Source organism: Mchenga conophoros, linkage group LG5 (genome assembly GCF_057382185.1).
Source record: "Mchenga conophoros isolate Kocher_MC1m ecotype Shallow Benthic linkage group LG5, M_conophoros_male_GT1.1, whole genome shotgun sequence".
NCBI classification, from domain to species: Eukaryota; Metazoa; Chordata; class Actinopteri; order Cichliformes; family Cichlidae; genus Mchenga; species Mchenga conophoros.
In genome coordinates, this window is record NC_140530.1 from 21811837 (window position 1) to 21825591 (window position 13755).

General features: G+C 42.6%; 1 pseudogene; it reads right to left on the bottom strand.

The window, feature by feature from the left end:
• On the bottom strand, nucleotides 1–5483 carry LOC146574501 (myosin-4-like; annotated as a pseudogene).
• Nucleotides 5484–13755: the final 8272 nt, after the last annotated feature.

Sequence of the window (13755 nt, forward strand, 5' to 3'; positions counted from 1 at the left end):
CTAGTCTCTGGAGATGCTTCTTGCCACCTTTAGTGGAAGATCCATGATGGTTTCGTGGGCCAGTTTCAGATTTCCCTCGAGGTTTCTTTTAGCTCGCTCAAGATCCATACGGAGCTTCCTTTCTTGCTCCAGTGTACCTTCAATCTTGTGCATTCACGCACACAGTAATTAGTGCCAGCTTCAATATATAAAAACTTAGTGCTGCACTTGTGATAATTCAAACAAATTTAGAAACTCACATCGTCCACTTGCTGTTCCAGCTTGGTCTTGACCTTCGTCAGGCTGTTAACTTTGTCTTCCTCTGCCTGCAGGTCATCGAGGACCTGCTGTTGGGCCTTTTGGAGGGCTTCCTTTTTTTTGCTCAGCTTGGCAATGGACACATCTTGAGCAGACTTTTAACCTAAAATGTTAAGTGAATAAAATCATTACAGCATGCAGTTCCCACTAAACAACTGAAACGAGGCACAAACCTTGTTCTCGGTGGCATGTTTCTCCTTTTCCACTTTGGCCAGGGTCAGCTCCAAGTCATCAATATCCTTCTTCAGCACAGAGCACTTGTCCTCCAACTTCCTCTTCTTGTCAGTCAGCTCAGCGTTCATTTCCTCCTCATCCTCCAGTCTTTTGGCTGTCTCTTTAAGTTTGACCCTGAGTTGGATCTTTCCTTTAATGAGCCCCTCACACCTTTCCTCTGCATCAGCGAGGGTTTCACCCTTCTGTAAATGCAAAAAGGAAATGATACAGTCAGCTGTAAATAATCAAGTTACAGACAAATGGAGGTTCCAGTTCTCTTTAACATACACTCTGAATTTGGATCTGCAAGTCATTCTTCTCCTGTACGAGAGTAACCATCTTTTCCTCCAGTTTTTTCCTCTTAGCCAGAGCCTTTGCTGGGTCCTCCTTGGTCTTTTCAAAGTCCACTTTCGTCGTGCCATCTCTGCCTCTGCACTCCCGAGAAGTGGCCTTATTCTGAAGTATAGCTTCATCCAAGGCCAGGTTTTGACATTCATGAATGCACGGATGTTGTACTGGATGGTGTAAATGGATTCTCTGTGGAGACAGAGTACAGGACATTTTTCTTTCATTGCTCAAACTGAATAGAAAAAGGTTACTGCTGTCTCCCAGATTCTAAAAAAAGAAAACTGCACTGCAATCGTTTCTTAACTCAAAAAATACATTTTGCGAGAACATTAAGTTCAGCATCTTCCTGTTCAATAACATGTCCCTAGAGGCCTCCGGCACTCTGACACACAGCTTTGTTGTCTATTAAAGACCTTAAACTATGTGACTAAGAATAAGTCTGAATAATGCAGAAGCTCTGACAAATCCTGCATTTACCATGTGGTAGCCTAACAAGATGCTTTTATCTACCATAAAACTGAAGGAGTTACAGTCAGCTGTTGTACATTACCCATGACATTGTCAACATTTTTCATTACATTTTTGGGTTCAGTCAATGTAAAGTCAAACTGAGTTTAGGAGGTGGAGAGCCCTGAGACAAAAAAGTAAAAGTGACAGGCTGGAACTAATGTTTATGAGCGACACCATTGTTTGTTGTTGGTCTGCATATGGTACACTGTTAATGCTTGCATATGGTTAAATGCAAGAAAAACTGGTCATAAATGCTATTGTTTACTGTTTAAGTTCTAATGCAGATTAGCCATTTGATTTAGCACTTTTAAAAAAGCAAGATCTTTTAATCTTGTGTTCAATCACATAATTACATAATTTGAATTACATAATTTGAGCATTTAAAAATACTCAAGTAAATATTGTGCTACAAAGCTTATGCACTGCTACTGTTAAAAAAGGTTTGGATTGGTTAATGTTCGCAGATGTGTGAAAACAAACGTAATTTGTATTTTGGTTTTTTGGTTTGTATTTAAAGGTTTTTCACCTGTGGCTGACTATGGCCGAAAAGAAGAAAAAAAGGAAACAAAAGATCTGCCTGGTCATTGAGTGAAATCCAGTTAAACACCTGTGGTAGATGCATCAATCCCTTTCAAGCGGGGAAGCTGCACAAACATAAAGAGCTTGACAATCAAGGTTAAGCAAAAACTTATTTAAAATGTTTCCATTATTATATCAAATATGATCTATTTTGATACTTTGAAAAGAAAAAAAGTTGGATTTTGTGATTGTTCCAGCATTAAGAGCCTGCTGGACTGAACTATGTAACTAGGAAATAGCGACTTTTTATGGCAATCACACCAAAATACTTAGCTTTCACAGACTAATGAAAAATTAAATTTTCCCTGAATTATTCAGAGCAGAAGTACTTTCTGTACATTAATCAAAGTCTCCACCTGCAGTGATATTAAACCAGGGACCTACCTGGTGTTTTAGTTTCATTGGGAATCAAGCAGCACACAAAATGTGGGTGCATGCTCATTAAAGTTCATCATTTAAGTATTTAAGAAAATGAATATTACCCTGAAAAGAGCCGACACTGTCTGGAAGGAACTGCCCTTCTTCTTGCCACCACCCACATAGCAAAATTGGTGTGGCCCAGATCTGGCCCACACAACGTGCTTACACATGGCCCACATACCGCAAAGAATGACGGCCCTTTGGTGGCCCAGATCTGGTTTGCCAGAGGTGGCCCACACATGGGCCACCACAAGGCAGTTGCAGACACACTGGTGGGCCTGTGCTGGCCCAGAACAGTTTCAGCTCTGGCCCCAGATGTCAGCCTAATGTGTACCTTAATCAAGCCATGTAATAACAACATGTGCCGGAACATAATTGTGCAAAAGTAACATGACGAAACTCTGTTCAGACAGTGATTCTTAAATAGCACTTTTCTACTCTCCCGGATTACCTAAAGTGTTCTATACGACATGCCACATTCACACATCTTCTCTGAACTGAGTGCTTCCTAACTACATTCATACACATTCACACTCTTGACATGCTGACTGGAGGGATCAAACCACTACCATGGCAGTATAGTATTGCAACATGGCAGTTGGGTCTTCTACCTAAAATAGGAAAATAGGAACATAAATAGTGTCATCATTGCCAGACCTGGCCCACATCTGGTTGACATACACCCTGCCAACACACCAGTCAGTCAGAAGTGCCAGCTTGATGCTGGATCCAGGCCAGACCTGTTGTCTGTGAGCCTGGGCCACATAAACCAAACCACAATCGGGCCAGATGTGGCATGCCATCACATAAACAGTGTCATCTATGCCAGGCCTGGCCCATATCTGGATGACATACCACGTACCATGCCAGAAGTCAGCCAGCAGTGCCGGCTTGACACCAGATCCAGGCCAGACCTGTCTGCTATGTGGGCAGCCTTTTTTCCACCTTTTGGACCTGTAAAGCGCATTTTGCAAACTGATTTGTAAATAATGCGAAGCAATAAATGCAATAGTCTTTCCGCATACCTTAAATTTTGTAGATACATGAGTTTATATAAAAAAACACTACCTTCTGTCTACACATGAGGTGCAAACAGCAAGGCCAGCAGCTTTGTGAAAGACGTCTGCTGTACCACAGAGTCGTTCAGAGGGTCTTTGTTCTTCTCCAGCCAGCCAATGACATTGTATTCAACATTACCAGCATAGTGCACCAGGGAGAAGTGGGCCTCAGCTTTGCCTTTGGCAGGCTTTGGTTTCTGGAAGGGGGAACTTTTGCCAGCATGCTGGTCATAGAGTTTGCTCTTGACGGTCATGTCTGTTGCCTTGGAGAACATGCACCCCAACATGCATCCTCTTCAAGGATGGAGAAGATACCCATCGGCTGCCGTGATGAAAGAAGCAGTAAAAAAACAAAACAACTTAAATTTGTTTTCTACTGTTTTCTATGCAAATGGACAGCACACGGCTCACCTTCTCAATAAGCTCAATGCAGGCAGCCAAGTCCATACCAAAGTCAGTGCACTCCCATTCAATGCCCTCTTTCTTGTACTCTTCTTGCTCCAGGACAAACATGTGATGGTTGAAAAACTGTTGCAGTTTTTCATTAGTGAATTTGATGCACAGCTGTTCCAGGCTGTTGAACTGAAAAGGGGGAAAAGTGTCAAAGATTGTGTGTTGCTGTTGTGTAAAGTATGAAGAAATGACGTTTGTACTTTACTTACTTTACATGAACATGAACGTAAGACTATGCAGTGTTAGTTCTGCATACTTACATCAAAGATTTCAAACCCAGTGATGTCCAGGACAGATATGAAAAAAATCTTGGCTGCTTTGTATCCAGAATGTCATTGAGTCTGACAACCATCCACAAGAACATTTTCTCATAGACAGCCTTGGACAGAGCCATCACTCTATTATTAACCTAAGAAATAAGAGTTTGGGTTCTGATTATACCACAGAAAAAATATATAAATTACTGTTTGCTCATAGACTACTTTTTAATTACTTGTGGCACAGTTTGACCTTTGACCACCATTTCATTGCCAATCTGTACTCTTGGTTAACAGAAAGCCTTCAGCATATTGGGAGAGTTCAGGCCCGTGAGGTAGGTATGTATCAGCCTCTGATGAAAACAAAAAACAAAAACAAAAAAAGAGAAGAGGGAAGATGTTTTAGAAATGACTAAGTTTGAAATGAATGAAATAAAATGACATCAAAGGATCATGCATGTTCTGGGTCTGCCTCTGGTTGTCTTGTATTTGTGTATTCCCAAAATACAGGACAGTTCACAGTAAGTTTTCTTTCTCCAGAGGAGTTGCAAATGGCCCTTTATAAAGTCAAGGACCAGCAGCTCTACTCTGAGCTCCTTATAGTTTCCTAAAACCTTTAACTAGTGTTACATGTCGGCCAAGACACCTGAAAACAATCAGGACACCCCAAACATTACAATGCAATAATTCTCCACCATGGAAACAGGATCAAATGTGTACACAATACAAGATATATAAGTAGATTCATATTGGGAAGTATAAAACTGGATAATAACTAATTTTTACAATTTTTTAAATTTACAGTGGCCCTGAGACATCAAAACACAATTTTACCTTCAGCGCACTCACTCAGCCTGCTATTCTCACTCCTTCTGCTTGAACTTCATCTTTCTGCGATGCATCACAGACCCAGTCAGCTTGTAAATACTTATCTTTTTCTCTGCATTGAAACCCAAGATGTCAATGGTGGTCTAAGGAAAGAATCGACAAAAACACAGATTTTACAGGTGTTACTTACATTATCTACGATACCTGATTCTTCATCAAACAAATTTGTTCTCAAATTCATCAGTAAGAAATGAGAAGCTTACATTTTTCAATTCCTGATTTTACAGCCAGAAGCACACAAAGACAACAGGGTTTCCTTCTCAGTTTAGCTATTAACCTTAATATTTTACAGCAATGAAGTGGAAAAAAAGACTATCAGCCCACAGTGAATACAGAGATGAGTTATCATTCCTAACTGTTTTAGTATTACCATAAGCCTCCAGAAGTGGGTTGGCTGCAATGATTTGATCCTCCAGCGACCTCCTAAAATGATGATATCCAACTCGTTTGTGTTTTTCATTTTAAATTGGCAAGTGTATCACACAGTTCTACATCATATCACATCACTTAACTTGCATTTTACATTTCGAGTTTCTATTTACATTTCGTTTACATTTCGCTCCAGACACTGCGACTGTTGCAAAGTGTTGGATGACACGCTTAGTGTTGACAGTCTTTTCTGCACCAGATTCGCCACTGGAAAATGAAACACACATGCAATGGTGTAAATCTGACATAATACAGTGCAGAAATTACTAGTTAGATCACTTAGAGTTGTTTCAGTCCAAAACAGATGTCTTTCATTAAAACTTAAGTAATCATGATTGACTGATTCTCACAATCTGTGAAAAAATGTAATTTAATACAAATTGTGTTATTGAATTCATTTATTATAAGCTGCCACATTAAATCATTATAAATTCATATGTATTTATAGGCACCATCACCATAAAGGGGAAGTACACAAAACATTATGTAGAATATAAAATGTAGACTTTTTATGGGTCATTACTTTAATGGAGTTGCTGATCAAAGGGTTTATCACCTTGGAGCATGAACTGATTATCTCATTATCAGAGATGGAGAAGGTGTGGGGCTGGCAAAATCCCATCACCACCTCCTCGCGGTGCCAGCTGGAAACAACGACCCTCGGGAAGTTGGCTAACGGTGAGGGTCCTCGACGTCAGGTGGAGTGACGCGCCGGTCGATGTATTCCACAGTCACATCCCATGCAATGACGTCTCAAAAAGCTAGGGCGTCCCCCGCAGGCGACGCGCGTCGTCCCCGCCTGAACGACGTGAGAAGTGGACAAAGGCTACCTGCTCATGGAGGGAGTGGGCTGAAGAAGCAAGCCCAAATCCGCCTTGGAACCCTGAACATCGGAACAATGACCGGAAGAAGTCGAGAATTGGCTGACGCCCTCAAGACCCGCCGCATCGACATCGCGTGCATTCAAGAAACCAAGTGGAAGGGAGCGAAGGCACGGGACATTGGAGAAGGCTTCAAGCTTTTCTACAATGGCAACCGGGCCCAGAATGGACACGGGACAACGTGGTTGAAGTGGTTGAAGTTACCCGCATATCGGATCGCATCATGTCAGTGAAGATCGACGCCGACCCGACCATCCTACGGATTATCTCCTGCTATGCACCACAGACCAACTGCCCCGACGAGGAGAAGACAGAATTCTGGCGCGCCCTCGACGACCACCTGCAAACGATTAGCCCTGAGGAACACGTGGCGGTAGGCGGCGACCTAAATGGACATGTAGGCAAGGGGAGAGACGGATATCACCGATTCCATGGCGGCCAAGGATTTGGGACCAGAAACGACGACGGTTGCCGGGTACTGGACTACGCAGAGGCCCACGATCTTGCCGTGACCAACACCTTCTTCAAAAAGAAGCCGGCACACCTCATCACGTACTCCAGCGGCGGCAGAGACACCCAAATCGACTACTGGCTAGTCCGAAGACCCCATCTCAGCCTAGTCACGAACGTAAAAGTCATACCATCAACCAATATTGGCCCTCAACATCGGCTACTTGTGATGGATCTCCGACTCAACCTTGGCCAACGACGACGAAGAACACCAACCACGACGGTGGAGAAGATCAAGTGGTGGCGCCTCCCTGAGTGCAAACAGCAGCTTATGGACGCCCTTGAACACCTCGACGTGGACTCCAATGAGCCAGTGGACAAGGCTTGGGAGAACATCGCCAGTCAAATACGTGACGCAGCAGGCAACACCCTTGGGGCGACGAAGCCAGGGAAGCACTTCATCGACAAGCAAGTATGGTGGTGGAATGATAGCGTGCAGCAAACCATCAAGGAAAAGAAGTCGGCACTCAAAGTGTGGCTTCAATCCCGCAGCGATGGCGACTACCAGCAATACAGGGCCCTACGATCGGCCGCAAAGAAGGCGGTAGCAGCGGCAAAGGCATCGCACTATGACCAACTGTATGAAGAGTTGGACACGCCCGGAGGAGCGAACAAAATCTACCGCCTTGCCAGCAGCCGCCATCGAGCAACACAGGATATTGGCCAGGTCAAACACATCAAGGATGCCAACCATCAAACCCTCCGCGACCCGCTCGCCATCCTCAATTGCTGGAGCGAGTATTTCTCCGATATCTGCAACGTGGAGTTCCCTCACCAGCCAATCCACAGTGCCCCGCCCGTCCCAGGACCTGTCCCGCCAATCACCATCAAGGAAGTGGAAACAGCCGTTAAAAATATGAAGAATGGTAAAGCGACCGGACCAGACGACATACCAGCCGAAGTCTGGAAGCTGCTCGGGCGCCAAGGCGCCTTAGTCCTCGCCAGCCTGTTCAATAGCATCATCAGAGACGGGACCGTCCCAGCAGCCTGGTCAACCAGCATAACGGTGCCCATCTGGAAAGGGAAAGGCGATGTGGCTGAATGCTCCAACTACCGCCCGATCCGACTCCTAAGCCATACCATGAAGGTTTTCGAACGGATCATCGACGCCAGGATGCGAGAAATCGTCAACTTAACGCCCAACCAATGTGGCTTCATCAGGGGGCGTGGCACGACGGACGCCATCCATGCTGCCCGCCTGCTTTTGGAGAAGCACCGAGAGAAGTCCAAGACCATCCACATGGCCTTCCTCGACTTGGAAAAGGCGTTTGACCGTGTCCCACACGACCTCATCTGGCACTCCCTGCGATCACATGGAGTTCCTGAAGCCTACGTCAACTGGACAAAGCTCCTCTACCGACAAGTCACCAGCGTGGTCAGAAGCCCAGTGGGAACATCGCCGCCCTTTAACATCAATGTGGGCGTCCACCAAGGCTCGGCACTCTCCCCGCTGCTCTTCATCCTTTGCATGGACACTGCGACGGCGGATCTCCAGTCACCCCATCCCTGGACACTTCTCTACACCGACGATGTCTTCCTGGCCGATGAATCGCGAATAGAACTGCAATACCAAACGCAGCAGTGGAAGACTCGCCTAGCTGACTTCGGCCTGAGGCTCAACACCAACAAGACCGAATACTTAGAGGCTGGCCCCCAGACGATCAGCGTCGATGGAGAAGATCTGGCGAAAGTACCTCATTTCAAATACCTCGGATCGATGATCAGCAATGACGGCGATATCCTACTAGATGTACGAGCCAGGATCAACGCAGCGTGGATGAAATGGCGCCAAGTCACCGGCGTCCTGTGTGACCGAAGAATGCCCAATCGCCTCAAGTCAAAGATCTACAAGAGTGTAGTGCGCCCCGTCGCCCTCTATGGATCCGAGTGCTGGCCAGCCACCGCAAAGCACGAACAAGCCCTTCACACGATGGAAATGCGGATGCTGCGATGGTGCCTAGGCCTAACACGATGGGACCACGTCATGAACACCGACGTTAGAAAGAGGATGGGAATCGCGCCAATCACAGATAAGATGCAAGAAGCGAGGCTGCGGTGGTACGGACATGTGGTACGGAGCGATGAGAACTCAGTGGTGAGAACAGCACTGCGGCTCAGCCCCCAAGGACGTCGACCTAGAGGCAGACCAAAGCGGAGATGGATGGACCGAATCAAGGACGACGTGAAGAAGATTGAAGCCGATCTGACCGACGCCCTTGACCGACCCAAGTGGAGACGACTTTGCAGAAAAGCGGACCCTGCAACCGAGCGGGAAAAACGCTAGGAGGAAGAAGAGATGGAGAAGGTGTGGGGTGGAGCCTCAATCCTCTTCTTGCCCCTGTATCTTGCAACAACCATTGCATCATACACCAGGAGCCACTGGCAGGGGTTCAGTGTGGAACAGGCCAGAGTAGGTCTGTTTGAGAAGCACAAGATCATATAAATGACAAGAAATAAAAGAAGCCCAAACATTATGAAGACCTACACGTCAAACACATAAAACAGATCTCATAACAATGGTACACATCAAAGTGGAATATAGTGGATGGTTCTCACTGTCACTTGTAGGTGGTGGGAGAAATGAGCAGGTATAAAGACTTTGAAGGGACAAATGGGTCTGGCCATAACAATTTGCATTTCTGGCATCTCTGAAGCAACCAACATGTTAGCAGGTGTGAGTGAGGGGTTATATGTGCCAGAAGTCTGATTTGTGGGGGTGCTTCTTTTATACTGAAATCTCTGGCCACCATTTATCACCTCATTCTTAGGTCACTGTGCTTCTGAATAATAGCAGATTGCTTCCTAAGCTCATCATGTCAGTCTATCCAAAACAGAAAAACAAACAACTCAACAATTCCTCACAAAAAAGCGACCTGTAAATAACTGAAGGGGTTGTTTATGCATTATCATACCTAAACCTGAAAGGAAGAATGAATTCATGTATGCTGCATTTCTACAGGCTTTTATGAATTCATAAAAAATGTAGAAATATAATTAATGACAGTCTTTGTATACATATGACAGATTACATTATCAGCAAAGGGAACAGCCACACCATTAAAACACATTTTTGGCAGAGAAATTGTTTCAAACATCTCTTAAGCAAAGGCCCAAGCATTAACCAGAAGCTAATTTGAGATCTCTTTATGGTCCATTATCATGATGTGCTTCCTCTATAAAGAAAGAGGACACCTAAGCTCTGTATTTCTGACTGTTAGTACAGTAACTAGGTCACAAACACATCACGTTCAATTGTGTTAAGTTCTTTCATGGTAAGTAGAGATCTTTGCAAGTCTGTTATCGTTTCTGTTCTGCGCAGCGAGTTTGCTAAGTGCATGCTTAGCACTGATTGTAGTTTGTGTTTGAGGCTCAGATGCTACAAACACTGATGGTACTCTGAGAAAAATGGCAACTGTTGAACTCCTGTGTGGTTACATGTGGTTAATTTATTCAAAGAAGAAAATCAAATTCATTGTGAAACACAATGACAATGATGGTCTTATAAGCTGGATTAGCTTTGAGAATTTCAGTCAGAAAAATCTTTAAAAGCATAAAAATTGCTGAAATTATAAATTCAAATGTTGATGATTATTATGCACTTAAAGAAAACTGTGCACCTGATACTTTAACATTATGGTATTGTAGGATGGTCTGTATCGTACTGGACCAGCCTGTGCTGTGAACAGGGTGAAACATGGTATTAACAAACAAGAGGAGGGCACGAGGTCGGGAAATCCCAATTTTTTCGTTGTTCAACTGCATCCGCTCCATAGATAGAAAAAGCACCAAGTAATCAACAGTGAATATTTGTCTTAATGAAAACAAGTGAACAACTTGTTCACATGGCAGAGCACCTGTTCGCCTTTGGTAAACAATCTATCTTGGCTTCAAGAAGGCCGAGTTATTTTTGAACTGCTAATGAGGAAAATATTCCCCTGTGTGTGATAAATGAGACATCTCTGCAGGTTTTTGGCAGCAGACTGACAATTTTGCTTCTGTGTGTTCATTTATTCTTAAGTGACAAAAAGGTCAAATCAGTAGAGCAGACAGAGAGTGAGGAAAGGAGAGATTAAGGCTGATTCATAGCTTACTTGGACTGATGCTGAACCTTTCTTGGTTGCCTTTTGGAAAGTTCAGGTAAGTTAAATACCAAAAAACAAAATGGAGCGTCACATGTTTTGTTAATTGCACTACCAGTGTCTGCATTTCCTTGTGTACCACATGCCTTTTGGTACTGATATTGCAGACAGATGGATGATGCAAAGATGTTTTGGTGCTGACTGCAGTGTGTATGATTTCCTTTTTAGAATCATGAAATATATACCAGCCTCCTATAAATAACAGATGGGACACACCTTTTCTGCTCTTAGGGTTGTTAGTAAAAGGTTTTGAATGTGTAACAATGTCTTTATCAGTCTTTGGCATCACTGTAGGGTCCACTTTTCAGAACATTGCTTCTAGACTTTGACTGGACCATTACAACTTCTTTTTCAGTAATTCTGTCATAGGTTTACTTGAGTGCTTGGGATTATTGCCCTGTTGTAGAACCACACAATGTTTTTGAAGGGTGCTCTTCAGTATCATTTTGCTTATCATGTCAGAGCTGTGCTGAATGTATCTACTTCTGCCTTTAGCTGTCTGTCCAAAAGCCAGAGCTATTTTGACCAAGCTTTAGCTGTGAAACTGATGACTGAATATTTAGACGTTTTTCCTAAAGTGTTCTGCTTTGTTCATATTCAGCATTGCAAACTCTTTTTTACAGAGGTGAGGCTTTCTTCTGGTAACCCTTCCAAAAAAGCCAAGCTTGTTCATGTTTGCAGATGACACTGTGATGTGAATTGAGCAGCTCAAAGAGAGAGAGTGAGGTGGAGGTAGGAGGTAGCAGTGCAGTCTGCTTAATATATATATCAATTTTTGGCTAGGATTAATTTGCATATTTGTTTTTGATGGGCAAAATTATTTTGTAAGTGGCAGATATGTCACAGTGTGAACTCTCATCAAGCTCTAAGGCCAACAGATCCGCCTGTTCTCTCTCATTCTGTAATAGACAAATGCAGCTGCTCCCACATCCTCATTCATTACAAAGTGCATAACATTTTTTCCTGATCAATTACATTTTATTTAAAAGGACATAGGACTATTACACTCACTTTAGCCCGATAAGCTTTGGATGGTTAAGAGTTTGAAATCATTCTTATTTAGGTAATATTTAGCTCCCTAGTTCTCCTTAGTTCTTCTGAAACAAACATTTTATCTCCTCTCCCTTAAAGGCTGCCATCCTACTTTAAACCAACTTTCTGCTGATTTTAACAACGAAAAAGTCCAGGTGAAAAAGTCATCCTCATAGGACAAGCTTCCACTCCCTTCACATACATACAGATCCAAGAGTAAAAAAAACCTACAAGAAACAGAACGTTTCAAGCTCTTTGACGCTTGAGATTTTGGCTAACAGGAATTGATCAGATTTCATCATTTGAAAGTTTGGCCAAGTTTAATTCGATGTTCCACCATTGTTTATTTGACAAACAATAACAAAAAACATAACTGCTCTGACTTTGCAGTAACGCACACAACTATAAAACAGAGAGCAATGATAGTAATCGTGGAGGAAATGTAATCATGTGGCTGTTGATTATGATTTGTTACTTTGTAAATGAACTCCACAGTTGCAAAAGAGATGAGCATCAGATTCAAGTGCTTGAAATGCAGGGCTTAACCCATAATCTGGAAAGCTGTATAAACTGGAAGATAGCTTAGATAAAATTCTGTCTATGTGCAACCAACTAGAAATGTTTAGTGCTGACAGTAACTTAGGAACCAGTAATACGCCAGTGTAGATAAATCTTGTATATGTATTCAGGTGTATAAATGTTGTATAAAACGTAATAATTAAACATCTTTTCATGTTGATGTATTTTTAATGCTAATCAATTCTATTTTCTACAGGTAGATGGGTCTCTGCACACACATCATTTTTCAGTTTTTTGCTACAATTTCATGTTTACATCATTCCTGTAAATCTATTCCACTGTGCCAAGGTTTTTTCTAATATGGGAAAATCTGCAAATAACATTTATGTGGATTGTTTCCTTTTTTGTGTGTATTGTTTTTTTTTTTACTATATCCTTTTTAAAACATGTGAAAAAAGTAGTTTTGCACCTGCAGTCTCTCTTACTCTTCCAGCTTTGTCAGTTAGCACTTCATGAGTCGTTGTTCCATCTCTCCATGTCTTCCGTTTTTTCTCTTCTCCTTCTGCCCCGTTCCTGTGTAGATAATTAAAAAACAGCATTAGTTCGTTGCTTTTATTAATTACCTTTAAACCTTTAGGGGGAAAACTCACATGGCAATGGGATTTTGTGATAAGTAGTTATTAAATATGTCTTACTCAATCAAGTGTACATGTATCATTTGATTTGTGATGATCACATTACTGCCTGTGGAAAACAACCTTGGCTGTGGTCAGAAAAAAGACAGGAAAGGTTTCATTAAAGGTTCTGCTGAGAACTATGGAAAACAGCAATGGTGTTTTTAAGCTTGACAGGAGAGGCAGCTGGTGCTTTTGGGATACATAATAGAGTTTATACTGGGTGCACTACATCAGTGAACTCTTCAATTATACTTGTCTGATGGGCATACAGGTTTCATTTCAATCCAGATGTTCCCCAGTATTCATTTAAATATGCTTAAAGTTCAGTTCAAGGTGATCTAGAGCAATTCCCTACATTCAAAAATCACAGTAAACCAGTGAAATATCTTTACAATCTATTACAATTAGAGTTCACATAAAAAAGCAAGGCTGGAAATTCTACTGAATTTCTCAGAACAATGCATGCAATAAATAATCAGTATGAAAGCTGAATAGCATATAGAAAAATCTGAAAACATGTCATACCATATTTTAAGATAGTTCCA